General features: G+C 38.1%; 1 long non-coding RNA gene across 1 annotated transcript; it reads right to left on the reverse strand.

Annotated features, from left to right (window-relative positions):
• Positions 1 to 1,553: 1,553 nt before the first annotated feature.
• Positions 1,554 to 25,456, reverse strand: LOC131380915 (uncharacterized). Its single transcript, XR_009209213.1, has 4 exons — positions 25,398 to 25,456; positions 24,522 to 24,779; positions 3,323 to 3,426; positions 1,554 to 1,656 (listed from the first exon to the last, which is right to left on the reverse strand). It is a non-coding gene; the product is annotated as an uncharacterized LOC131380915 (long non-coding RNA).

The raw sequence follows: 25,456 nt of genomic DNA on the forward strand, positions 1-25,456 counted from the left end.
TCCTGCCATATGTATTAAGTTAATGCAAATTCAAGGAAGGGAATAGTGGTAATTGTTTTCTTCTTTGGTGGGTCTGGACTTCAAGCACATAAAGGAACTTCAGAGACCAGCTTCATCAAGTGCTTTTGTAGAGACAGAGGATTGAGACACAGGAAGGGGTAGTTGAAGGTCAAAGAGACCTTGAGGTTGCTTCTTTAGTTCAGTATGTCAAAGCTGCTGGGGTACCAGTTTCTGAGCCCCAATAACTTCATCAGAGTAAATACCTTTTCTCAGGGCAATATAGCATGAAAAGAGTGTTTCCTCTTCAAAAATTCTCTTTGAAACCATATCCATGCCATATTCACCAATCCTAAACAATAATTTTGTGAATCTTCTGCAGTCCTAGTCTAGCTTCCACTTTGAAGGATCTGCTGACCACCCCCCACATCTTATTAATACCTTCACTTTTTTCTCTCAAATTCAGATGCTACTAAGGCTGTCAAAATAGCAGTCTCCCTCAGCACAGTAAGCAATAAAATTAGCTTTGCTTTATCAACAGATTATTTTCGGGCTGGTATCAGCATTTAAGGATCTGATCACAGAACACTCTTTTCACATAAACTTATTTATATCCTGGAGAACAAGTGTTTGAAGGAATACACTTGAGGGGATACAAGCTCACAGGATTGTGCAGGAGGATTCAGTCCCTAAGAAGACCTGGATTCAAGCTATCAAAAATCATCTTTTCAGCCTGGCACAGTGGCTCACGCCTATAATCCCAGCACTTTGGGAGGCCAAGGTGGGTGGATCACGATGTCAGGAGATGGAGACCATCCTGTCTAACGTGGTGAAACCCCGTCTCTACTAAAAATACAAAAAATTAGCCGGGCTTGGTGGCACGCGCCTATAGTCCCAGCTACTCAGGAGGCTGAGGCAGGAGAATTGCTTGAACCCGGGAGGCAGAGGTGGCAGTGAACCGAGATCATGCCACTGCACTTTAGCCTGGGTGACAGAGTGAGACTCCGTCTCAAAAAAAAAAAAAGAAAAAAAATCATCTTATCTTCGAATTACATGATATTTGTTAAGGAAAGCATCTCTGTCAACATGTTTGTATACACTAAGAGGAGTTAGTCCTTCCTTCATGTATTTCTTCTATGGATAATTTAATACCAGGTGTTATGGTCTGAATGTTTTCCCCAAAATTCATGCATTGAAATTTAATCGCCAATATGATAAGAGGTGGAGTCTTTAGGAGGTGTGAAGTCATAAGGGTAGAGCCCTCAGGGATGAGATTGGGGCCCTTATAAAAGAACTTGAGGGAGTAGGTTCGTTCTGTCTCACTCTTCTGCTCTGTGAGAACACAGTGTTCATCTCTTTTTCTCTTTCTGTCTCTTCCACCATATGAGAACACCTAGACAGTACTATCTAAGAGGAACAGGCTCTCACCAGACAGCATACTTGCAGCACCTTAATCTTAGACTTCCCAGGCTCCAGAACTGTGAAAAATAACTTTCTATTGTTTGTAAATTAGGCAGCCTCAGGTATTTTGTTATAGTAACACAAATGAACTAAGACACCAGTATGAAGAATTTTATTTTCAATTTTCATGAAATGAAATCCAATTTGTCTTTCTTCTGCATTTTTTTCTTATGAAGGGTGGGTCTCAAAAGTTTATATCTGGAATTTTAAAGAGAATGGACTGAGATAAAGAGCTCTTAAAAAGTCCTTCAGATGGAACTTTAAAATTTCCATTAACTAATGCGATCTAGTACGCCTCATCTCAGTAAGTACAAGTCTTTGTCCCATAGCTGTCTGGGGTTTCTAGGAAAGCTACCCAGTTTTAGGAATCTCTCAGTAATCTGTTCAGTAGGCTTTATACAGGGAGATGAATCTGGGAGAATATAGCCGATGAGGGATATTCCCTGTGTCTTATACCCTCATCTATCCAGATAGCATTACCTGTTGTCTGCTGTTTTGTCACCTGCTCATGTCCTCTCCTCTCTGCCATTTCCTTTTCCACTGCACCTCCTACCCCAAGCTGACCCCACCAGGTGAGGTAGGCAGAAAACAGAAGCCTAATTCAAACCATTGCATAATGTTTCTGTATCTCATAACTAAAAATATTAACATTAAAAAAGTTAGACATCTTTAACTACCTGAACCTCACATTTTTCATTTGACTGATGACTATTATAGCAACAATCCTTAGTCCCTCAAAGGTTGTTATCATGACTAGAACATGAAAGAACTAAAAAGGTAAAACTTTAAATGAATGTAAACCATTATTGAGATGTAAAGGTGGTAATAGATATAGGTACTATTTCACATTAAAGTAAAAGTACAGTAATAGGAAAAATGATGTACTATCCTGGCCACTCTAAATATTTTTACTATATTAATATGGTTTTCAGAAAAATTTTAGTATAAGATAACGGCTGTCATTCTTGCCTATCAGCTCAGCTTTAGTTTTGAATTTAATTCATTCAGGCTAGAAAACCACAGCAGTGATCAAAGGCATAATTATAACATATTTATAGCCTATTATTATTGTAACATTCTGAAGTAAAGGGCAAAAATTCCACCCGGTGAACTTGTTCTTCCTGTTACTGACACAAGATTGAGACATTTAAATGCTAAGACATGGATCCCTGAGGCAGAACATAAAATATTTATAATGAAGGGAGTATGAGCCAATAAATTTCAGTTATGAATGTTTTTAGCTAGAAGAAATAATAAATAACTTTCCACAGGCAATATTTCAGTTTGCATTTATTGTACCTCGTCATACCAGATTTTCAGGAAACAATAATGATTGCATAGTAGGACACTAAATTACTCTCATGTTTAATGAACGATTAAACTGTTAAGCTTTGATTAAGATATAAGAGCCTCCCTAATTTGACTGTGAGCTGTGGTTTCCTTGGAAAGGTATAGATCATGATAATACCAATAAAGAGATTGTAATGTATATACTTTCTATTGAATAAAAGTAATTTCAGATATGAGTAAGCCTTGTAAAAGGATTACCAAACTCATAGGTTTAGGGAAGAAGGGAAAGGAGAGCATTTAAGTAATAGGGAAATGAATTATGTACTTGGGATGTCTTCTCTCTAATCCATTTAAACAGTTTTAAAATTTGGTATGGAAAATGGCCTAAATTACATATAATGATGCATAAAAATTGCTAGGACAAGTGAGGCACAGTGGCTCTTGCTTGTAAACCTAGCACTTTGGAAGGCTGAGGTAGGAGGATCACTTGAGCTCAAGAGTTTGAGACTAGCCTGGGCAACATAGTGAGCCCTTGTCTCTACAAAAAATTTTAAAGTTAGCTGGGCATGCTTACACGTGCCTGTAGTCCCAATGACTCCAGAGGCTGACGTGGGAGGATTGCTTGATCCTGGGAGGTAGAGGCTGAAGTGAGCCATGATTGCATCACTGCATTCCAACCTGGGTGACAGAGAAAGACACTGTTTCAAAAAATTAAAATTAAAAAAATAAAAATTGCTAGGAGATATTGTGGTACCTGGGAAATAATGCAAGATGAGAGGCAGAAGACTTAAATCAGAGTTCTGCCTTTGTAACTTACTAGCTGTGTGACTCTGTACAAGTCAGTTATCTTGTTAGACTCTCCTGTTTCATTATTTATGAGACAACAACAAGAAGACATATCTTGCATAGTTGTTGTAAATATGAAGTGAGGTAACAGCCTGGGCTCTCCAGGAAGCAGAACCTAAGTGTAAGCTTGCTATCGGATTTTGTGATCCTGGAAAAAGGTAGGAATGAGGGACAGGGAAACCAGGCCAAGAAGGAGAGAGAGCCAATGAGTTGCCACTAGGCCATGGTTATAAGTGCCACCTTGCCGATCACTAAGGGATTGATAACTGTCACATGAAATGTCAATCAGGATCATCCATCTAGGGGAATAATAAGAGAATTTATTAACTCTATTTCCTTCCCCCATTGATCACCCATGCGGTGTGTATGGGCTGAATTGTTTCTGTCCCTGTCCTTGATTTATATGTTGAAGTCTTAACTTTCAATACCTCACAATGTAACTCTATAGGGTAACTATATTGGATATAAGGTCTTTAAAGTGGTGATTAAATTAACATGAGGCCCTTAGGGTAATCCCTAATCTAATCTGACTGGTGTCCCTATATAAGAAGAGGAAATGTGGACACACAGAGAGACACCATGGGGTTTGTATGCAAGAGGGAAAGACCAGGTGGCCATCTTCAAGCTAAGGAGAGAAACCTCAGAAGAAATCAAACCTGCTGACACCTTAATCTTGGACTTCTCGCCTCCAAAACTGTGAGAAAATACATTTCTGTTAGTGAAGCCACCCAGCCTGTGGTCTTTTGTTACAGCAGCCTTAACAAACTGATAGAGGGTGTTGACTTTCCCACACTCTGGGTGGTACATGTGTAAATGGAGAGTGGGTTTCATTCCTGGTCCCAGGCTGAGGTGTCAACAGAATAGCCCCAAGTGGGAAATGAGCGGTAGACTCTTGGGGTGAAGTGCTGTCATGCTGCACCTGAGCCCTCACAGATCAAGTGGTCAAGATGGTGTCTGGAACAGGACAGATGCAACTAAGAAAACCTGAAAAGGCACACAAAAGGTATTAATACAATATACAACAGTATCTTTAAATGGCAAGTTTGTTACTAATATTCAAAACTACCTTTTACTACTTTATGGATTTATGTAGGATTCCTTAGGAATGCGTATGGCTCATGAACTCATAATTACATCGCTCAATTTCATTTTAAATCATGTTCATGTACAACTTTCTGAGAACAGAGAGTTGTACCAAATAGCTACATGTTTATTTCAAAGAGCAAGCAAAATTTAGAGTCTTTATAAAAAAGTAAACTATATGTACCTGAAAAGATAAAGCATTAGATAAAATATAGCATTGCTTTCATTGTTTTTGTATATGTGCCTGCTTCCCTTGAAATCCATAGCACCAGGATTTGGCCTTCAAATTCCATGTACCATGGTCTATTGCAAAGAATCCTGAATTGGACACACTAGAAAGATGAGTGATTTTCTTGGTCACAGAAGGCGTGCATATGGTTATAAGTTTGGTTACATGAGACCACAAAAGCTTTCTGTTATATTTGTGGAGATGTCGGGAAATATCTCCATATTTCAGGGGTAGTTAAAGGGTTTGTGGATTGGTGAAGTGAGAAGGAGTGAGAGGAAATGTGGTTTCTGTGGGTGCAGAAATGGAGTCAGGAGTCCTGAGTGCTATGAAATGAACAAGTGAGGAGGGATGTGCCCACGCAGAAATATCAGCGACTGAAAACTTACCAATGACAAATTTTACATTTCAACAAACTCAACATCTGACATGCTTCTTATGTACATTCTAGTCTAAGAAGACAACAGGCTGAAATCCCTCCTCAAAGATGGCACTGAGTAGGAAGTCAAACTGGTTTTCATACAGATGCTATAAAAATGTTGCTTGCTGAGAAGCCTGATCAATGTTGGTAAGATGAAATGTGAACACGAAAATTGCAGGCTTTGCATAAGTCATCATTTAATAACTACCTTATTTACCTAATAGTTGAAAATGGGAAAATAAGAGGAGACATATGTACTTGCTCACCCACTGTTTAGCTTTGTGTTCATCTCTGGCTGGATGCCATTTCCAGGTGTTTGGCATTGAGCCAAAGACTAAAATTAGACATTTGGTACAGCTCTGGGTGAGACACAGGGGTGATGTAGGAAAGCTTGTTCAATTCTTGGCCCCTGACACTACCGTTAATGCCTCACTTTGCAGGGCTGTCAAGTGTATCTACCCATTTAAAGGAAAATGGAATAAGATAGAAATGTGATTAGAAAAAATCTATTAACCCCCATATATTAAAGCAAAGTCTCCCTTATAGTACACTGTTTACTTAAAAATTTTAAGTACATTTTCATTTCTTTGGAAAAAACACATAGGATGAGTAATGCCTTTATTCTTTTCAGGGGTTGGTGCAAAGCATATTCTAACAGTGCTCATAGATATATGAAGTGTGAAAATGAAATTTGGAAAAGCAAAAACCAGAATTTGAGACATCAGAAAATATATAGGGTTTTCCTATAGATGAATTCATCAGATTGTATAATTTAATTCTCAGTTTTATAGATATGAAAACTCTATTTCGGTAGTACTACAGAGGGGACTACAGATTGGTGCCACAATCAAAGGCACAATAGAATGATATCTAATGTAAGTTAGAATGAATCTGGATTAATTTATCACTAACATGGAGAGGTCTGCTTGATTTGCTGTCCATATGTTATAGGACAATAAGGCCTTAGCAAGTGCTTATCTTCTGGATGGGTATACTTCATTGCTTTGAATGCTTTGTTGTGTATTGAGGAAAAAAAAAGAAAGGTTGAGAAATGACATAAACATAACATTAAAGAAAAGTGAAAATAGTTCAAAAGTAAAGGATCAGTGGATTTCTAATCGTGGCTGACCATCCCTTCATTTTTGTTATCAGAAAGTAGAGAGTACAGATCTTTGTAAATCAGATAAGTGAAGCCATACTGACTGGCCTCTCTCCATGACTACAGAGACCCCAGGGACAGACCAGACATGGTTTTCTATGCTAACATTCTATATAAAAGCTGTAAGAGCTCAGCAATAGCCATCAGGCGTACTGGTCATGGGTGGAATGGTCAGAGAAGCATTTGCCCCAGTATAGCTAACTTTTCTTGCATCAGAGATGAAGCCTGGGTACTGCCTACTTACTCTTTTTAATCTCCAATGTTTATAAAATGCCCAATGTCTAGGGTTCAAAGAAAGGAAAAGGGTACAGGAGGATATGCATGTTTAACATTTTGATACCTGTGTCACAATTAATGGTGGCTCTGCTTTAAGATCCTCAATATGGACTGTGCTTACTTTGGTCTCACACACATTAGAAAGGAAAATTGAAGGGCTGAGAGACATAAATCCTTTCTGTGGATTTATGGCCTAAAATTATAATCAAAGTATGCCCTTTCCCTGGCTTGAGATACCTGGAAAGCAGGAATTTGCAATCATGAAGCTTCCTCAAAGAGCAAGGACTTAAGGCAAGGGAACATGGTTCACCTTGACACAGGTGATGTTTTTGTCTCAGCCATGGGGGAGCCTGATAATGCACTTGACCCAATATGCCCATAGAGTGAACAGAATTCCCATCCCTAAATTCATCTCTCAAGCTCCATACAGTCACTTTTTAAATTTATTGATTACTATGTTACCCTCCTATAATAACACCTTCCGTTCTTTTCACACACACAGCCCTCTTCTGTAGCTTTGTTAAAATAAATGATTGAATCTAGTTAAGCCCTTTCTTTTGTTTTTTTTTGGCAAGAGCAACATTGGATCATTCACTATTCTACACGTTGTCCAAAAAAGTCTGGAATCATTGTCAAACAGTATGTTGGTTATATTTTCAAACAATATATGAAATATGTTTTCCTTCAACCTTGTGACACATTTTCAGATGAAATGTTTTAAAATTTAAAGCATATACCTAAATACTGAGGTATTTGTTTTAAAAAATACAGTAAGTACAGTACTTTGTTTAGGTTTCTAGACTTTTTGGATACTCAGTTCTATAGTCATTGTATTTTTCCAGAGTAAAAATTAAACCCATTGCTTGATATATCAACAGATCATACCCAACAATATTTTGAACATGTAATTTTGAAAATATAATTACCAAACAATTTAAAAACAGGTTTATCCATGTTTCCCAACTTTTTAGATACCTTCTGATTCTTTTAGACAAACACTCAGGGTCACACTGTTTGAAGCTTCAAATAGAACAGGACTTAATGGTATTTACTGTCACTTAATCTTAGCTACTGACTGATTTATTACTGAGGCTCTGTCTTTTTTATTTTTTCCATGTCACATAATCAGATTTTTTAGATAGGAATTTCAGAATTCTATTCCCTGAATAAATAACGAATGCTCACCAAGAATCCCAAATGTTCTGCCCTTGACTTTGTATAGTTTGCTCCAGAACAATTATTGTAGCACCTAAATCAGCAGGAACTGTTCATTAAAGATGTGAACTCTGGAAAAGAAATCCACCATGCCTCACTTGGCAAGGCTGTTTTCAGCCTTGCGTGCAGCTTGTGCTTATAATAAATAAAGAAGTAAGTAATAATAATGGCACAAGTTAAATTTATGCCCCACAAAGTTAAAAATATTGCCAACATTACTCACAACATCTGGGTGCAGAGAAAGACTTACTATGACAAGAGAAGTTAACAATAATAATAATCAGAAGAAGAAGAAATAATAATAAGGGGGAACAGATAGTATGTAGCGTTTGGAACCACTCCAAAAGTATTTTAACACCTCAGCTGAATTCATACTTGCAGCTTCTCTCAAGTGTGATATTAAGTCTTAACCAGAGTCTGGCTAGATCTGTAGGCCTCTAGGGCAAGCCTTGGAGCTTCAGTGACTTGTGCAGGGACAACATGTGGTTGAAAGCCATGGTAATCTCTGTCTGGGAATCAGGGTCAGACAGTCTCCCGAAGCTGGTGAGCTGCTTCTGTTTGAAATCTCCTTTCTGAATGTTCTTGGGCCTGTGATGCTTACCTTCTGAAACCTGAATCCAGGGTCTGACAAGTCCTAACATACTGTAGCTCCTGATACCTGCAAAGTCTTTACTCAGTCTAGCCTATTGATTCCCTGAACTTGTTGCCTGAGGCAGAGAGGGAGCTAATTAAAAGAAAATGGAGCTTTGAAAATCTCTCAGAATCTCTCTGAGATGCTGCCACAAACCTTGGGAATTTGAATCACTGCCCTACCTAGGAGCTGACAACAAATCTTTCTCCATGCTGCTGAACTAGGAGTAAGATGCCTTTAAAATGGGGAAAAAAAATTACAAACCTCCCTGTTCCCATCTTATTTCCTGTCTAAGATTTTAAATGAAGTAAAAGATATTTTAGAATAAAAAAAAGATATGTGCATACGTGTGTGTGTGTGTGTATTTTGGATCACGATAGAATATATTTCCTGGGTATTTATAAATATCAGTTAAATTTCTAAAACATTCTTTCTGTGCTATAAGGGTGGTTTATTTCATTGTATAGGTAGGAAAAATGAGACAGAGAGAAGTTAGGTAATTTTTCTTAAGTAATCTGAGTCAGCCAGAAAGACAGTTGGATGAGATTACAACTCAGAGTTGCTGACACTGAAATACATGTGGAAACCACTAGACCACATCGTTATCTTTCTTTTTTGAATTGACTATAACAAAACAGCACTTCTGTGCTTACAAAATCCTTGACTGTTTGTTTTTCTGAAGCAGTTTCTAGGTAGACAGAACAAATAAATCATAAAATTGTCACTTACCACCAGCCGTAATGACCCATCCCTTCCTTTTTGAACATATTATGACCATCAGAGAGTGGAGAAAATATTTAAAGTAACACTGAGACCCTAATATTCGTTGTTTACACTTATGGCCATGTTCAGATTGTATCACTTCCAAAAAGCTGCAAAGGCATTTTGCCAGGATGGCTCCTTCTTCCTAGGCAAGGGCCAGAAAGATGAAAATAGACCACAAGGCTATCATTAGATGAAAACAATAGACTGGGACTCACTGTTCAGAAATCCTGAACCTGCTTCCCACATCAGATAATTTGCTAGTTGCCCATGAGAATTCATCATCCTACATTTTGAATAAAATTACAGGTAAAGGAAAATCAGAAGACAGAAGTTTACTCCTGAACAACCAAAATAGGCCTTTTCTAATGGCCAAGAATGATTCACATTCAAGATTCAAAACTCAAAATACAGAGTAAATGTCTTGGTAGCATAGGGTAGGCCCGTAAAAGTTAACAAGTATGGATCAATCAAGGTTCAGACTCTTGTATTCTCATTTTCTCCAGAACTAGAGAGGTGAGAAGCATAAGCTACTATTCCAGATATAGCAGAAAACCAGAACCACCTGGAGGAAATGGGACTTTCATGTAAGATATACCAGTTATCTACAGCTGTGTGACAAATCATCCCCACACTTGCTTTGTGAAAACAAACAAATTTATTATTTATCATGGTTCCGTGGGTTGGCAGGGTGGTTTGTCTGCTGCTTTGCTTTCTTGGCTCATTCAGGCAGCTGCATTCTACTAGCTGGTCAGCTGGACTGTCCAAGGTGGTCTCATTATCATGTTGGTGTTGGCTGTCAGCTAGGTCACATCAAGTCTCCATGTCTTCTGCTTCTTCAGTAGGGTAGATTGGCTTCCTTACCTGGAAGTTTTAGGGCAGTTTTCCAACAGGGCAATAATAGTGCTTAAAAGTTCCAAACAGAAACTCTAAATAGTGTTTTTTAAGGAGTCACTTTTAATTAGTACATGACAAAAGAGAAGAGAGTATGATGACAATTTTTAAAAAGTACAATTAATAAAGCTGTCGTTTTAGGGCTACAACTTTTCTCAGTGCTTTTGGGAGAGACTAATTCTGTGGTGATTGAGGCTTTACATTTCTACGCAGTTTCCATTTAAAGAATACTTGAGAAAAACATGCTAAGACATATACTTTTGTTTTTAGAAACTTCATTGGTGAATTCCAGTTATTGGACTAATGTCATTAGAGAACTTTCAATGTGACCCTTCTGTTTGAGTGATTCAATTCATATCTGTATCAATTTCTTTTTCTAAATCTTGGATTTATGCAACCTAAAACACTGCTGGAAGGAATAAAAATGATGGTGAAACAAGCAATACAATCTAATATAATGGTTTTGTCAGGGAAAAAAATACAGGTTGTTTCTGTGAGAGTTCCTATGTGTCCATGGTTAGATACATTATTATCTGGGAAAGAGAGTGATGGACAGGGGGGCTGGGGTGCTGGATAACATGGAGAATTGGAAAAAATAGTGCTTGTTTCCAGACCAAACTTCAGGGGTTAGCCTTAGTGAAATGTTGTTTAGTTTTTCTTTATGGGGCAGACAGGCTCTTGTGAAATGAATGAGAATTTAGAACTTTGCTATGCCTTCTTATGGCTTTAAAACTTCCTTTTCTCTAGCATCTCTCCACCTGTGCCCATGGAAGTCTAAATGGCAATATTATGACCCTCCAGTATGTGTTATCTAGACCAGCGGTCCCCAACCTTTTTGACACCAGGGACTGGTTTCATTCAATTTTTCCATGGCCAGGGTTGGGGGATGGTTTCAGGATAAAATTATTCCGCTTCAGATCATCAGGCATTAGTTAGATTCTCATAAGGAGCACACAACCTATATCCCTCATGTGCACAGTTCACAATAGGGTTTGCACTCCTATGAGAATCTAATACCACTGCTGATCTGATAGGAGGCAGAGCCAGATGATAATACTTGCTTGCCTGCCACTCACCTCCTGCTGTGTGGCCCAGTTCCTAACAGGCCACTGACCAGTACCGGTACCATGGCCTGGGGGTTGTGGACCCCTGATCTAGATCATGAAGCTCAGGAATGGTCTCAGCTGAGGAATAATATTGGCAGTAAGAAAGTTTGTGCGTGTGTTCTAACTGTTATGGTGCTAGCCAGCCTTTACTAATGTCTTCTTCAGCTGAATAATTGTTTGTTATCTAGTTGGAGGAGAGACTAAAGAAAGTGTTAAAGATAAAAGTTTTCATTCTCTTTCATTTCATTTAGTTTCCTACTTCTGGAAGGGAAAAAAGGTTAAATTTTAAGGGATTTGATGTTGTTAAATAAAGACATGATATACATATTGGCATGTGCTACCACAATGTGGTGCTGGAGTAGTCATGGAATCAGAACATATTAGAATTTTTAAAAAATTTTGACTACATTCCAATGCAGATAACCACTGCTTGGTTGGATGGTTTGACTTCTAGTAGTATAATGTTTACTGTTGTGAGACAGCTAGTTTCACTGTTGGATAGCATAAATTGTCAAAAGTAATTTTCATATTGAATCAAAATATGCTAACACTTTCATTCGTTGGACCTGCTTTGGCCTAGTGGGTTGAATAAAATGGCTGTATTATAATGATCATCTGTGTAGCACGTATTGTTTTAAATGTTTTACGTATGATAATTTATTTAACCCTCACAACCCTGTAAGGTAGATACTTTTATTAAACCCACTTTACAGATGTGAAAACAGGCATTGAAATATTATTTTGAATTTCCCAAGGTTGTTTAGCTATTAAAAAGCAGGATTGGTATTTGAACCCAGGCAGCTAGATCCCAAAGCCTTTGCTATTAACAAGTACAGATACATATCAAACTGCTAATAACTGCCAACAGCAATATTTAGTAATTGATATAAGAAACTACACACATCAGCAGCTGTTGCAACCAATAAGCATTTTGTTTTACATTCCCAAGCATCTAATTCTGCAAACTCAGAAAGCAATTAACCATAATACATTGAGAAAAGCACCAAAGTTTTTAATGCTTATTCCTGTAGGTAGCCCTTGAATACTTGAGACAAATGCCCTGCATTCCTTAAGACTTCTTTCCAGGCTAAATGTCACTAGTTCTTAATAATATTAATACTTCATACTTCATGTTCATCTTCAGCCAGAAAATACTTGTTGAGCACATAATTTTCCCCCAGACACTGTACTAGGCACTATATAAAAATAAAACACCTGCGAATTCATTTCTTGAACAGCTTATGGGTTTGGGAGAAAGGAAAAATAAGTTTCAATTGTTTTAAAATGTTAAAAAGAATTATAATAGAATTATGCTCAAGGTTCTTTGAGAACAGAAAGACCTCTAAATATTACTGAGGTATTAAGGAAGTATTTCCAGAGATGGTTATACTTTAATTGAGACTTGAAGGATTGGTAGTAATAAGATAGGAGGGAAATACTATAACAGCAGAAGAAACAAATGGGAAAAGCCTTGGTAATATGACAATATGATTTGTGCAGAGAATGGCAGTTTAATAAATAAAATAAAATGTACATCTAGGGAGATGGCTGGAGATGAGAGGACAACTGGGTTTTCTATTCTAAACTGAGATGGAAGGAAGCCATTGTGATAAGTTTAGTTTGCAAGTGATTTCATTCAACAAATATTTGTTGGGTTTATACTATATTTAAGCTGTGCTAGACATTTGGTATTTGTTATGAGCAGGATAGAAATCATCCCTGTCTTCTTAATACTTATAGTCAATTGGAAAATGACAAGTGATAACAATAAATTTGGTGCTATGACAAGGGACATATAGAAAGCGATAAGAATATACATTTCCAGAATCTAATTTGTCCTGGGATAAGGATCTCTCTTTCTAAGGGAGTGAAAGTAGTTAATTTGGAAGGTGATTAGGGAAGAGTGGAAAAAAAGATTAAGAAAGTAGGAAACCCAATATGGAATGCATTAATGACCAGGTCACTTATTTGAACAATGGGGGATCAGTCCCACTGTGGAACTCTTGAAGACTGTGTAGAGCATGCCTCAGAATTTTTGTATCTGAGGGGTGAAGAAGCCAGGATATTTATCTATCAAATCCAAACTATAATTGATTGAAGGTCGTTCTTAAAGATGTCAACTCCCCAACATTTCCAGGTTTGCCAGCACGTAGGATGAGTGTAGGTTTGCAAGCTCCTATAGCCAGAGAAAGCTCTCATGCAGAGTCATGGTGCTTGCAGTAAAATGTATTCAGGTATAGTGTCCCATACAGTGTTTTGTTTTGTCAATGGCTAGGTTGTTGGTTACAATCTAATAAAATATAATGGGGTTGATAATGAGATGAGCTATTATCTCTGTTGCTCTAAGTGGTTCCAAGGCCAAATTTGAAACATATCATTTGTGTTTTCTACCAATCATTCTGGATTTCCCTCACTTTGTCAACACTTTCACTGATCTAAATTGTTTGCCTGGTGAGATTACTCAGAACATCATCTTTTCATCCCTGAGTGGTCTGAACTTTTAGTTCTCCCTTCACAGGAAGCTGATGACCAGGTACACTGTTCAGTTTGCCCTTGCCATCATCTTTCATGGCCACCGATGAGTTGGGCTGTAGTGAAAGAGCAGTCACCTGATTAACGGCTTGCCTCAACATATAGAACAAACCTATCAGGATATAAGAAATGCACCATGGGACTATATGTGTGACCTGAAGAAGAAAGGTTGATGACTTGGGGGTCTGGGCCACCTCTTCACATTAACTTATCTGATCTGGACATTTTAGAACACAATCCCCATTTCCACTGTACTCTGAATTTTTACTGTTTTAGGGTAGAGAGGGAAGGATCTGAAGGTGGCTATTTCCTGATGGGCATTTTCAGTTTCATTGTCATTTGATATCTCATGGCCTTGCATTTAGCATCTACCAGGGCCCATGCAACTAGTTTCTACTGGTAGCTTGCTAGAATTTCTCTTTTATTTATTTTCTTCTGCACATGAGATGGCCTTGCTCAGAAATCTTAGATTCTGCCAAACATTTTAATCTGCCTTATTTTCTCTACCTAAATGAAATTTGATGGGTCAGATGGCCAAATGGCAGATCTTTAATCTGCTGCAGAGTCCTCTCTTTATCTAGTCTCTAACAAATTTGGGAGCTGTCAATATTATCCTATAAATGTGTAAAAGCAGTAGTTCCAAGTATGGTATAGGCTATATCTAAACTATAAGGAGGTCTATTAAGGACTATGCTTTTTTCCTTAGTGGCAGAAGGGGCAAGGTATGTGAATTTGTCCTGTAACTTTGAGGGTATATCCAAGCATTCCTCCAGGCAATAAACCTCTAAAACTTTACCAATATGGCAGGATTTTGATTTATTTTTGGGGTTATTTGTCACCAGTGTACATATGGATATTACTAGTGGCACATGTATTTGCATTTCTTGCTCTCCAACAATATCAATATGATGCAGAAGTGTGATGTTTGTGAAAATTTTAAGATTATCCAGAACTATATTATGACAGAGGGCAGAAGAATTCCCTTAGCTAGAAGCAAAACTGTAAATATGTACTGATGTCCATCCCAGGTAAAAGAAAACTGCTCTTAATCCCTCTTTTTTTGATGGAGATGGAAAAGAATGCTATCTCTAGATGAGTAATCTCATATCAAGTTCTAGAGCCCATGCTGATCTGTTCTAGTTAAGATACTTCATCTGACTAAATGTCTGCAGTTCAGTCTTTTACCTTCAGACCTTCTTACGTCCATCTGGTTGTGTAGGCTAATGCCAGTGAATTAAATGGAGATAAGGTGAGCACCATTATGTCTGCATTGTTTAATCTTTGAGAGTGCTACAATTCTTTGCTATTCTGTCCAGAATGTAATATTGCTTTTAATTTACTATCTTGACCTGGAGCATGAATAGTTTCAAGGGTTTTCCCTAGGCCTTTATTATCCAAAATGGCTCTAACTCCATATGTCAGGGAACTATTGTGAGGATTCTGCCAGCAAGCAAATATATCCAAAAAGATTATGCACACAAGGTTCTAGTAAATGATCACAGGGTCAATGGGCTCACAGTGAGATGGACTTTGACCAGGACTCTATTTATCGCCTGACCTCTGTATGCTTTCACTTTAACAGGGGACCATGAAGGCATGTTGGGTCCTGTATTAGTCTATTTTCATGCTGCTAATAAAGACATACTCAAGATTGGGTAATTTGTAAAGGAAAGGGGTTTAATTCAGCATGGCTGGAAAGGCCTCAGGAAACTTACAATCATGGTGAGAAGGGAAGCAAACACATCCTTCTTCACATGGCAGCATCAAGGAGAAGGGCCAAGCAAAGGGGGAAAGTCCCCTTATAAAACTGTCAGATCTTGTGAGAACTCACTATCATGAGAACAGTATGAGGGTAACCACCCCCACGATTCAGTTATCTCCCACTGGGTTCCTCCTGCGACACATGGGGATTATGGGAACTACAATTCAAGATGAGATTTGGGTGGGGACACAGACAAACCATGTCAGGTTACCTCATATCAGTATCAGTTTAGACCTTGTATTCAGTGGCTCTCATAAAATTTAAGTATTTTCCTTTCCCAAACATATAGAGACTTTGGTAAATGGCCTTAGGTCATTGTGAGAAAGAATTAGGGTGATGGCTATTGTATATATTTGCTGTAACCTTCTGGAGTCCTTCTTCAAGGCAACAATCATGTCATTCATTTAAGGAGTGCTGTGTCTGAAAACTGACTCAGTCATAGAAACTGCATGAGAGATTATAATCTTCCATTGCAGTAATTGATATTAGCTTTTCCCTTACCAGTTCTAGATCTTTTTGTTGTTGTTGTGATCATGTTACATACTCATTGGCTAACCATTAATGTCCTCCCTAGAAACACCAATAATCTATTTGCCATTACCTCAAATATCTGTAGGTCAAGCCTCATGGTTGTTGATATGATTTGACTCCCTGTCCCCACCCAAATCTCATCTTGTAGCACCCATAATTCCCACATGTTGTCAGAGGGGCCCAGTGGGAGATAATTGAATCATGGGAGTGGGTCTTTTCTGTGCTGTTCTGTGATAGTGAATACATCTCACAACATCTGATGGCTTTAAAAATGGGAGTTTGCCTGCACAGGCTCTCTCTTTGCCTGCCACCACCCAGGTAAGATGTAACTTGCCCCTCCTTGCCTTCCCCCATGATTGTGAGGCTTCCCTAGCCGTGTGGAACTGTGAGTTTTCCATTAAACATCTTCCGTTTGTAAATTGCCCAGTCCTGGGTATGTCTTTATCAGCAGCATGAAAACAGCCTTGATGTTATTCACTGTAACTGTCAATATCTGACTTGCTATTACAGAATCCTAACGTCTCCATGGACACTCAGTCCCGCTCCATTGCAATATCTCCTTCCTTTATAAACACTGCACTATAGAGAACAGCCATCCGTGAGCTTTTCAATGATGCTGGTGTCCCATTCACTACCGCATTTCCTGTTCACTACTGTTTCAATGAAAAGAGTGTCTTCTGCTCTACTTCTGCCCTCAGTGGGGAACACAGAAAACTGCTGGGCTTTCTCATGTTATGCAGTAAATTCATCCCAGCACACGCACATCTTTAAGACCTTTGACATCCTCCTCAGTACTTTATCAAGGCTGTTTTAGCAACTCTACTTCATTTACTATAGTCCATTGTTATTTCTTAGCTTCAAACAGACATTGTGGCGCAATATTTACACTGTCTCCAGGCACTCTTATCAGGATATTAAACTAGAGGCACAGAAGAGTTCTCTGTTATTCAGCTTATCCTTCCCCCAATTCCCATCATTACCCTCAATATCCATCCAGGTATGTTCTCCTAGTTCCTGCTTTAGCCAGATCCTCCCGTTCTTTTGGTGAATACTTGCTTTGTTCATGTGGTAGGAACAGTATTTCCCTGCTCTGATGATACTGAGATGTGACTCTAATTGCTTGTCCAGAAATGGTGAGTTGAGGCAAATACAGCTCCTGAGAAATGAGCATTCTCTTGCAAATCCTTTGCCTTACAGCAGGGAAGAGTTTTTCATAGACTTCAGGCAATAGGAACCTGCCCTCCTATAACAAGTGAAGTCACTTTTGCCATCCCACAGGATTCTAGAGGCTCAAAATTCTCAAACATATTTACTCAGATGTCTGCATCCTACATCATATAATCTAATTCCTTTCCTGACAGAGGCTTTTAATTCAGCCTCCTTTGTAACTCTTTCACCCCTCCAATCAAATTTTGGTGCTGATTTAAAGCAATGTGTGCTCCCTGGCAAAAAATGATAAAGATTTTTTTTTAATGTTGCCATGAAGACATTCTGGCTGTCACCCTGAGCCCTGTTGACAATTGTTGACCTAAGGGTGTCATTTTCTTCCTTCAGGGGTTTTATGGCTGTTAACCATACCCAACCAATTTCACGGACTTTAAGATCATGTGTTGCCTTCTTACTTCTACCTGATCCCAGTTCATCAAAGATGAAATCTAAGAATTTGCTTAGTAATAGTGATGCTATTACCTACAGCATGCTACAACTTATCACCAGCCCATGTGTTACCAGCAATGGGACCTTGTTGCTATCTGACTGGTGAATAATCAATTCAAAAATACAGTCCGAAGTTTTGTTTTTTAGGTCTATTTTAGCACTAATTGTCTTAAGTTCAGTTCTTTCAAAAGCAGAACTTGAGATAAAAGATTTGAGTGAAAGCAATTTGAGAGGTGGGTCTGAAAAAACTTTTGTAGGTAAGGGAGGAAGAAAGACAGAAGATAACAAAGTCAACACAGGGTGCATTAACAGAGCAAATTACAACTTAGGAAACTAGTGCCTAATCCCACCAGAGACCTCTGAAAGACTGTGCAGAGCATTCTTCAGAATTGTTCCCCTCAAAGTTTGAGGAAACTGGAAGATTATTTACAAATTCCCATTCATAGTTTGTCAATTGCTGCTCCTGAGTATGCTAACCCCCCAGCATGTCTGGCCTGCCCTACACGCTAGCCAGTCATACTCTTGTAGCTAGAGAAGGTGATTGGGCATAGTCACAGGTGTTTACACTATGAATATGTCAGCCTGTACAGAAATGGTGAAAACTGACCAGACGTGGAAGAGGAGCAAGCATCTGCTATAATGCATCAAATGTTAGTAGCAGTATGGGGAAAGATGAGACAGAATAGGTAAATATTAATAATTACACAAGGCCAGTTATAAACTATTTTAAAAATGGATACTTTTTTTATGTTTTTAAAGAACATAAGTGTTTTCTTCTCCTTTTTCTGGAATCAAGTATATTCCAAATAGGACAAAGAAAAGAGACAGACACTCTTAAAATAATAAAAGATAATGAAAGTCCACAGTACTGTGAAAATTCTGATGATTTTGCAGGTACCGTTCAAGGAGAGTTGGCCAGTGTGAGATTGCCTTCCCCTGTATCTCTTCTCCATCTCCATCTAGAAAAAACTTAACAGAACTGACAACTAACATGAGAAGAGGTATGACCCTGAGAATGAGGAAAAAGGGGCAAAAAAATACTTGTTAAGGGAAAAGAGGACGCAATGTTAAAGAGCTAAACATTCCTGAGGCTGGCTATTTTGATGGTGAAGAGGCTAGTAGAATGGAATAAAGGGGCTGCTCTTGAATTTCCACACCTCCCTTGTGGACCTTCTAATGCTTTTGAGTAACTACAACTTTAGCCTGAAGTAAAAGACTGTTTTATAAAGGCTCCTGGATCCTTTTGTGTTCTTGACCCAGAAAAATAAGAGCTTTGGGGATCATGAAGTCTACTCCTCCTTCCCACTCCCATTTTATTTCATATTAGGGAAGTAGTACTGAGGTTACCAAGGGATTCTAACAGGGGACATGAACAGATTTGCATGTCTGGAAAATGACTCCTTGCTACCATGCCTTGTGACAATATGTTAAAAAAAGAAAGAAAAAATGGAGAAAGGGAAATTCATCCGAAGGCTGTCACTATAGATCAGGCAAGGAAGTATAATGGTTTGATTTAGGATGGTGGCATGAGGACAAAAGTAAGGGTGGCGTTTTGAGATATATTTGGGAGGTGGTGACTCAATGATTGATTTAATTTGAAGCAAATAGGAGGAAATAATGGCTCCTTTGGCAACTGGGTAGATACTAGTGCTATTTCATGAGATATTACGTAATTTGAGGAAGAGAAGGATAATTGGAGATGGATGCATATAATGAATTTAGTTTTGAGTTCAAAGTCTTTAGGACACATTCAAATGGAGACGTCTAGTAGGAGTTAGATGCGGCGCTCAAGATATGAGTTTGGCTGGAGACAGAGTTTTGGTAGGAATTATAAGATAGAAAGTACTTGGAGTCATGTAAGAGCACGAGATGGCTTGGAAGTAAAATGTAGTGGGAGGAGTAGGAGACCTAACTTGGGGGTTACTAGGGATTAGGTCAAGCAATGAGCAGCCAAGATTTGCATGTTTTGTCTTGAAACACTGCAACAAATAAATATTATTTGGTAAAGAATTTAGAATTTCCAAAATATTTTGTTGTGGAAAGAGATATTCAGAGATCATAGCTGAAGGCCAAGAAGGGATTTCAAATGTGGTCATTTGGATGAAGGAAAAAGGGGTTGAGGTAAGAATTCATACTCTGGTGGTAGCTGGGTGGGCTAAGAACTAACTAAAGTCACAACTGGTGGGTGGCAAAGCATTCCCCTTAATCTAAAGGTGGCGGCTCAGTGGAAATTCTGCGTTGGCAACTGCAGGAGGATTGGCGACCATCTCTGTGTAGAGTAATGGGCCTGGCACTGTGGCCTGGAGCAGTATGAGGGTTGAGAAGTGTAGGAATATTGTGTACATGAGGATAGCACCCTACCTGTCTTATGATGATATTTGCAGTTTATAAAGATTATTCTGAAAGGTGCAGATGATAGATTCTGAAGGTGCAGCCTGGCTCCAGGGGGACAATTTAAAAGGCTACTGAAAATGCCCAACAAAAAAATAACGGGTCCTTGAACTAAGGCAGCAGCAGAGGGAGTGAAGAGGAATCTGCACACATGAGAGATACTCATATAAAGTAATCTCTATGACAAACTGGCTGATGAGATGCAGAGGATGAAGGGCAGTGATGGCAAGGGAGGAGTGTAGGATGGCTTTCTATTTCTGACTTGCTGACCAAGTAGAGCATGGTGTCAACATCTGGGGTAAGTCATGAAGCAAGAGGAGCAGATTTTGGAAGGGGGGAGTAGAAGAAAGATTCTCTTCTAAAGTTGTTGATTTTGAGATGCCCTTAGGAAATCTTGCCAACAATGCCAAGTAGTCATTTGGCTCCAGAGATCTAGTATTATAGCTAGAGACGTGGGTTTGAGTTAATGGATGTACAAATCGTTAGCATATAGATGTCTACTAAACAATGGGTATGGGAAGGACACTGGGTAAGACTAAGTATACGAGAAGAGGAGTGGTTGAAGATGAAGCACTGGGTCACATCAGCATTATGGGGACAGATGGAGGAGGCAATGAAAGCTAGAGAGATCAGAGCAAAAGGTAAAAGGAAAATCAAGAGAGTAATGTCACAGATGAAATGAAAGACAGTTTCAAGAAGGGAAGAGTTGTGTAGATTCTCAAATACTGCCAAAAAAAATCACGAAATCGCTCATTGAATTTGATAACATGAAGCTCAGTCATGACCTGAAGCAGAACAAATTTTGAGGAGAACTGCAACACAATTAAAAGTGCGTAGATTGAAAAGTGATAGGAGGACCATATCGTGCTCAGAAATCAATTCCAGATGTATTAAGGGATTAAATGTGAAATCTTTAAAACTTTTAGAAAAAAAAATAGGAGACTATCTCAGGTCTTTTGGGTAATGAAGAACTCCTTCAAAAAAGAAACGAATAGTGTTAACATAGAACAAAAGTTTTAAATTTAACTACTTTGGATTGAAAAGCTTCTGTTCATCAAAAGGTACATAAATAAAGTTAAAAGTTTCCAAGTAACTGAGACAAAATTTGCAACACATTTAACTAATAAAGGGTTAGTTTCATAAACACACACACACAAACACACACACACATACACATTTTTAAAACCCTTATAAATCATTAAGAAAAACAAGTAACAAAATAGAAAAATAAACAAATAACATGAATACACATAAAACCAAATGAGAAATAAATGGGGAAGAAAAGGTATTTAATCTCTTTAATAATAAGAAAAATGTAGATTAAAAGCATAATTTCATATAATTTTATAGCCACAAAAATCAAGAAATCTGACTATATCAAGTGTAGAGAAAGATGAGGAACTATGTTAAAGTTTATACACTGCCGGTGGGGTGATAAATTTGTACAATAACTTCAGAAGACAATTTGACATTTCCTTGAAAAGTTGGGCATTTGCATTTCTTTCTGTTCTTTTTTGTTCCCTTTCTTTCTCTTTCTTTCTTTCTTTCTTTCTTTCTTTCTTTCTTTCTTTCTTTCTTTCTTTCTTTCTTTCTTTCTTTCTTTCTCTCTCTCTCTCTCTCTTTCTTTCTTTCTTTCTTCTTTCTCTCTTTCCTTCTTTCTTCTTTTTTTCTGAGACAGACTCTCGCTTTATCACCCAGGCTGGAGTGCAACAGCATGATCTCTGCTCACTGCAACCTCCACCTCCTGGGTTCAAGCAATTCTCCTGCCTCAGCCTCCTGAGTAGCTGGGATTACAGGTGGCCACCACCACGCCTGGCTAATTTTTTTGTTTTTAGCAGAGACGGGATTTCACCATGTTGGCCAGGCTGGTTTCGAATGCCTGACCTCAGGTGATCCACCCGCCTCGGCCTCCCAAAGTGCTGGGATTACAGGCGTGAGCCTCCGTGCCCGGCCTGCATTTCTTATAATGAAACAATTGTGGTTTTCAATGTATACTCTAGTTTGTGGTATTTCCAAACTGATAATTTCCTTTTATATGTACCTAATGTTGTAATACATTTTTCGGTGAATAGGAGGATTGTCGACCAATGTAGACTATGCCTTTTAAATGCTTAAGTATGAAGGGAAAGAAATAGATAACTTGTGGGTTTCTAGTTGTATTTTTCTGGTCTTTCTTGAACATATTCCTTTTCAACCATGACCCCAGAATTGGTACATGGCTCTCTTGCTCCCAGTTTATTTTCACTCTTGTATAGTGTTCACTGTCAATGCAGTCAGTAATTACCTTGGCTTTCTGAGCAGCCCCTTCCTATTTGTCTCATATTGAATTTGCGGTCAGTTTTTGGGCCAGCCCGAGAATCTGATCAGCATAGAAAGTGTAGTTTCTATGGATAACAGGAATTCTGGACTTTCATAGCAACTGACAATTGCAATAATAGAATAGTGAGTAGTGAGGCCCAATTTACTGATTTCTAGAGCTTTCTGACATTCCTAGAAAATAGCTCAGTTTATTTAAAGCCTTATGGAATTAGAAAAATAATCCTAGATAAGGATGATGCTGTTATTTATAGAACTTTATAGGCAGCATTCCAAGTGTTTCTCAGATGTTACAGCTGTCTAGAAGAGACTCCACAAAGAGTATTGCCAACATTATTTTTTATTTTTAGTAAATAAAATTCAGTATAGGCCGAATCAATGTCCCATTAAAAACACTTTCAGAATTGGGTCTGAGTCATCTTGGTTTTTTCTTCTCTAATTCATTTGTTTTCTAGACAGGGTGATTGAGTGGTTTCTTGATTGAGTGACTTCCGAACTTGACTCAAACCAACTATCATATGCTAAGCCTGTAGCTTGATTCTATCAAGTACAGTGAGCAAAGTGAGCACAGCTCTAGAGATGGGAATCCTTCAAAGCTCATCATCATCAAAAGGCTCAGGTTGAATCTATAGCCATCCATGGCACTATGCTATGTTAGTAGTGTGCAGTTTCAGAAAGGCTGCTGATTCTTCAGAATAGGTAATGAGTAAATATCCTAAGGAAAAATAACTTAAAGAACACGTTACAGAATATGCAGTCTGAAGTTTCCACCATTTGTGTTCACTGAAATTTTTATTATTTTCCTTTCATGTATGCTGCATATTTCAATGCATAAAAGGCTTTTGTATATAGTTTGACTTTAGAATTAATCTGTGAGATACGCAAAGGGCTAAATTATCACTCCCATTTTAAAGATAAAAAGATCGAGATTTAGAGGCAGTAAATGACTTGCACAAAGTACAGACATAATGAATAATGGAGAAGGGGCTTGATCTCAGCTACATCTTTTGATTCCAAATTTAATGTTTTCTCAATTATACAACACTACAGAGTTGTCAACCAGATGTGGTAAAATGCAGTGAGATGACCATGTTCTTAAATTCTAACTAGATATGTTTTCCTTTCTTTCTCCATGTAGCTGTGTTTACTTAGCTGGTCATTAATTCCAAATGATGGTTATCATAAATTTAATGACATAAAGTTATTATATTTAGCTTTTTAAAAGTAACTCATAAGAAGGTCACTTATATATTTAGCTCCGAGCTATTTTTTTGAATTGCAGGTTAAGTTTTCTACGCTCAATGGCAGGTGTATTACAAAATTTCATTTCTGCAACTCTTATAGTCCTAAAATCCTATGATATGATTTTTAAAACTTGACTGTATATTTTGCACTAGCAGCATTAATATAAATAAAACACATTTGTTATATGACTAAGCTGTATTGGTATTTGTTAAATTTTGTACAATTTGTGAATAGGTACTATTATTGCCTTTTACAAATACTAATACAGAATTTAGGATCTGAGTAATCTTAGTTCACCAAACTAATAAATGGGCTAAGGTTTGAACAATCTGCCTTATTTTGCAATTTTTACTCATACCCCCATGTTCTACTGCAGAACTTTGAAATTCATAAAAGTTCGAAGTCTGGGAAACAGGTATCAGTCAAAACTAGATGCAACGCTTGATGATACATATGAAAATTTTGGGTCAAGGCTTCCGACCTCATGGGGGAAAATTCAGGCTTTTTGAGTTCTACTCCTCTTTAAATGGAGCTCAAATATGAACTTCATAAGGTGATTATAAAAATTAAGCCAAATAATGGATGCAAAATATTTGATATGTAGTATGACCTCAGTAAAGTCAGTTTTTCTCAGCCTTTTCTTCTACAATATGTCACTTAGAATCTTTTTTATTTTAAGAAACAGAAAGCCCAGTGAAACATATTTGAGAAAACAACTTACATGACAAGAAAACCAAAGGTAGGCAATTCTGGGTACCACTAACTAACACAGTGGTTCGACAATATTCCATGCACCCAGGTTCTCTCCTTTTTGCTCAGCAGCTCTGTCTTGTTCTTTCGTGGTCACTGGATGAGTCCATTTGCCAGGTATTCCATGTAGACACAGCTATATCCAGTAGAAAAAGTGGAAATCTTTCTTCCAGGACTTTAGACTGCCATCAGATAAGAATTTTGACACATCCTTTTCCAGAACCAATCACTGTCCAGCGAAATAGAATTTATATAACTAGCTTTGACTAAGTAAATTCCCCTCCTAGGTTGGGAAGGAGCTGACCATCCCTTAAAGTATGTTGTCACTGGAAATCTGAGCAGAATTGGGGTTATATTAACCAGGAAGAAGAAGGTAGGAAATGGCGGTGACGTAGGCAGTTATGTGTATAATACCATACCTAAGAGGAAAGTGAAGTGTGAGGCAAAAACCTCATTTCTAGAGAGATCAACAAGAATTCACAGAAATGAATCAAAGTGAGAATTTGAAATAGAATAATTGGAATGAATTGAGGCTTAAGTCAAGGGCCTGGCCACAAGGAATAGAGCCACAACCCAAGAACTAGGACCTGTAACAAAGTCAGCAAGTAGCAGAAAGAAATGAGGGTGACTTGAGGCTCCGACAGTAGCCTAGAGCTTTTAGCATTTTCTTCAGACAAAGAATTAGTCAAAGAATCTAGGGTGATAACTGAACATATAGACAGGATCCAAAATGGACCCAGCACTCAGCTCTCTCAGCTATGCCTTCAATCTGTTTTCTTCTACTGGTTCCTTCCTTTCAGACAATGAATATGCTCCTTTCTCCAACCCTTAAAATATCTTTCTTTACCTTATTTCAGTAGAATTCTTCTCTTGACTGCCCCTATCAATATCCTGGCTACTCATACC

Source organism: Hylobates moloch, unplaced genomic scaffold (assembly GCF_009828535.3).
Source record: "Hylobates moloch isolate HMO894 unplaced genomic scaffold, HMol_V3 SCAFFOLD_1, whole genome shotgun sequence".
In the NCBI taxonomy this organism is placed as follows: domain Eukaryota; kingdom Metazoa; phylum Chordata; class Mammalia; order Primates; family Hylobatidae; genus Hylobates; species Hylobates moloch.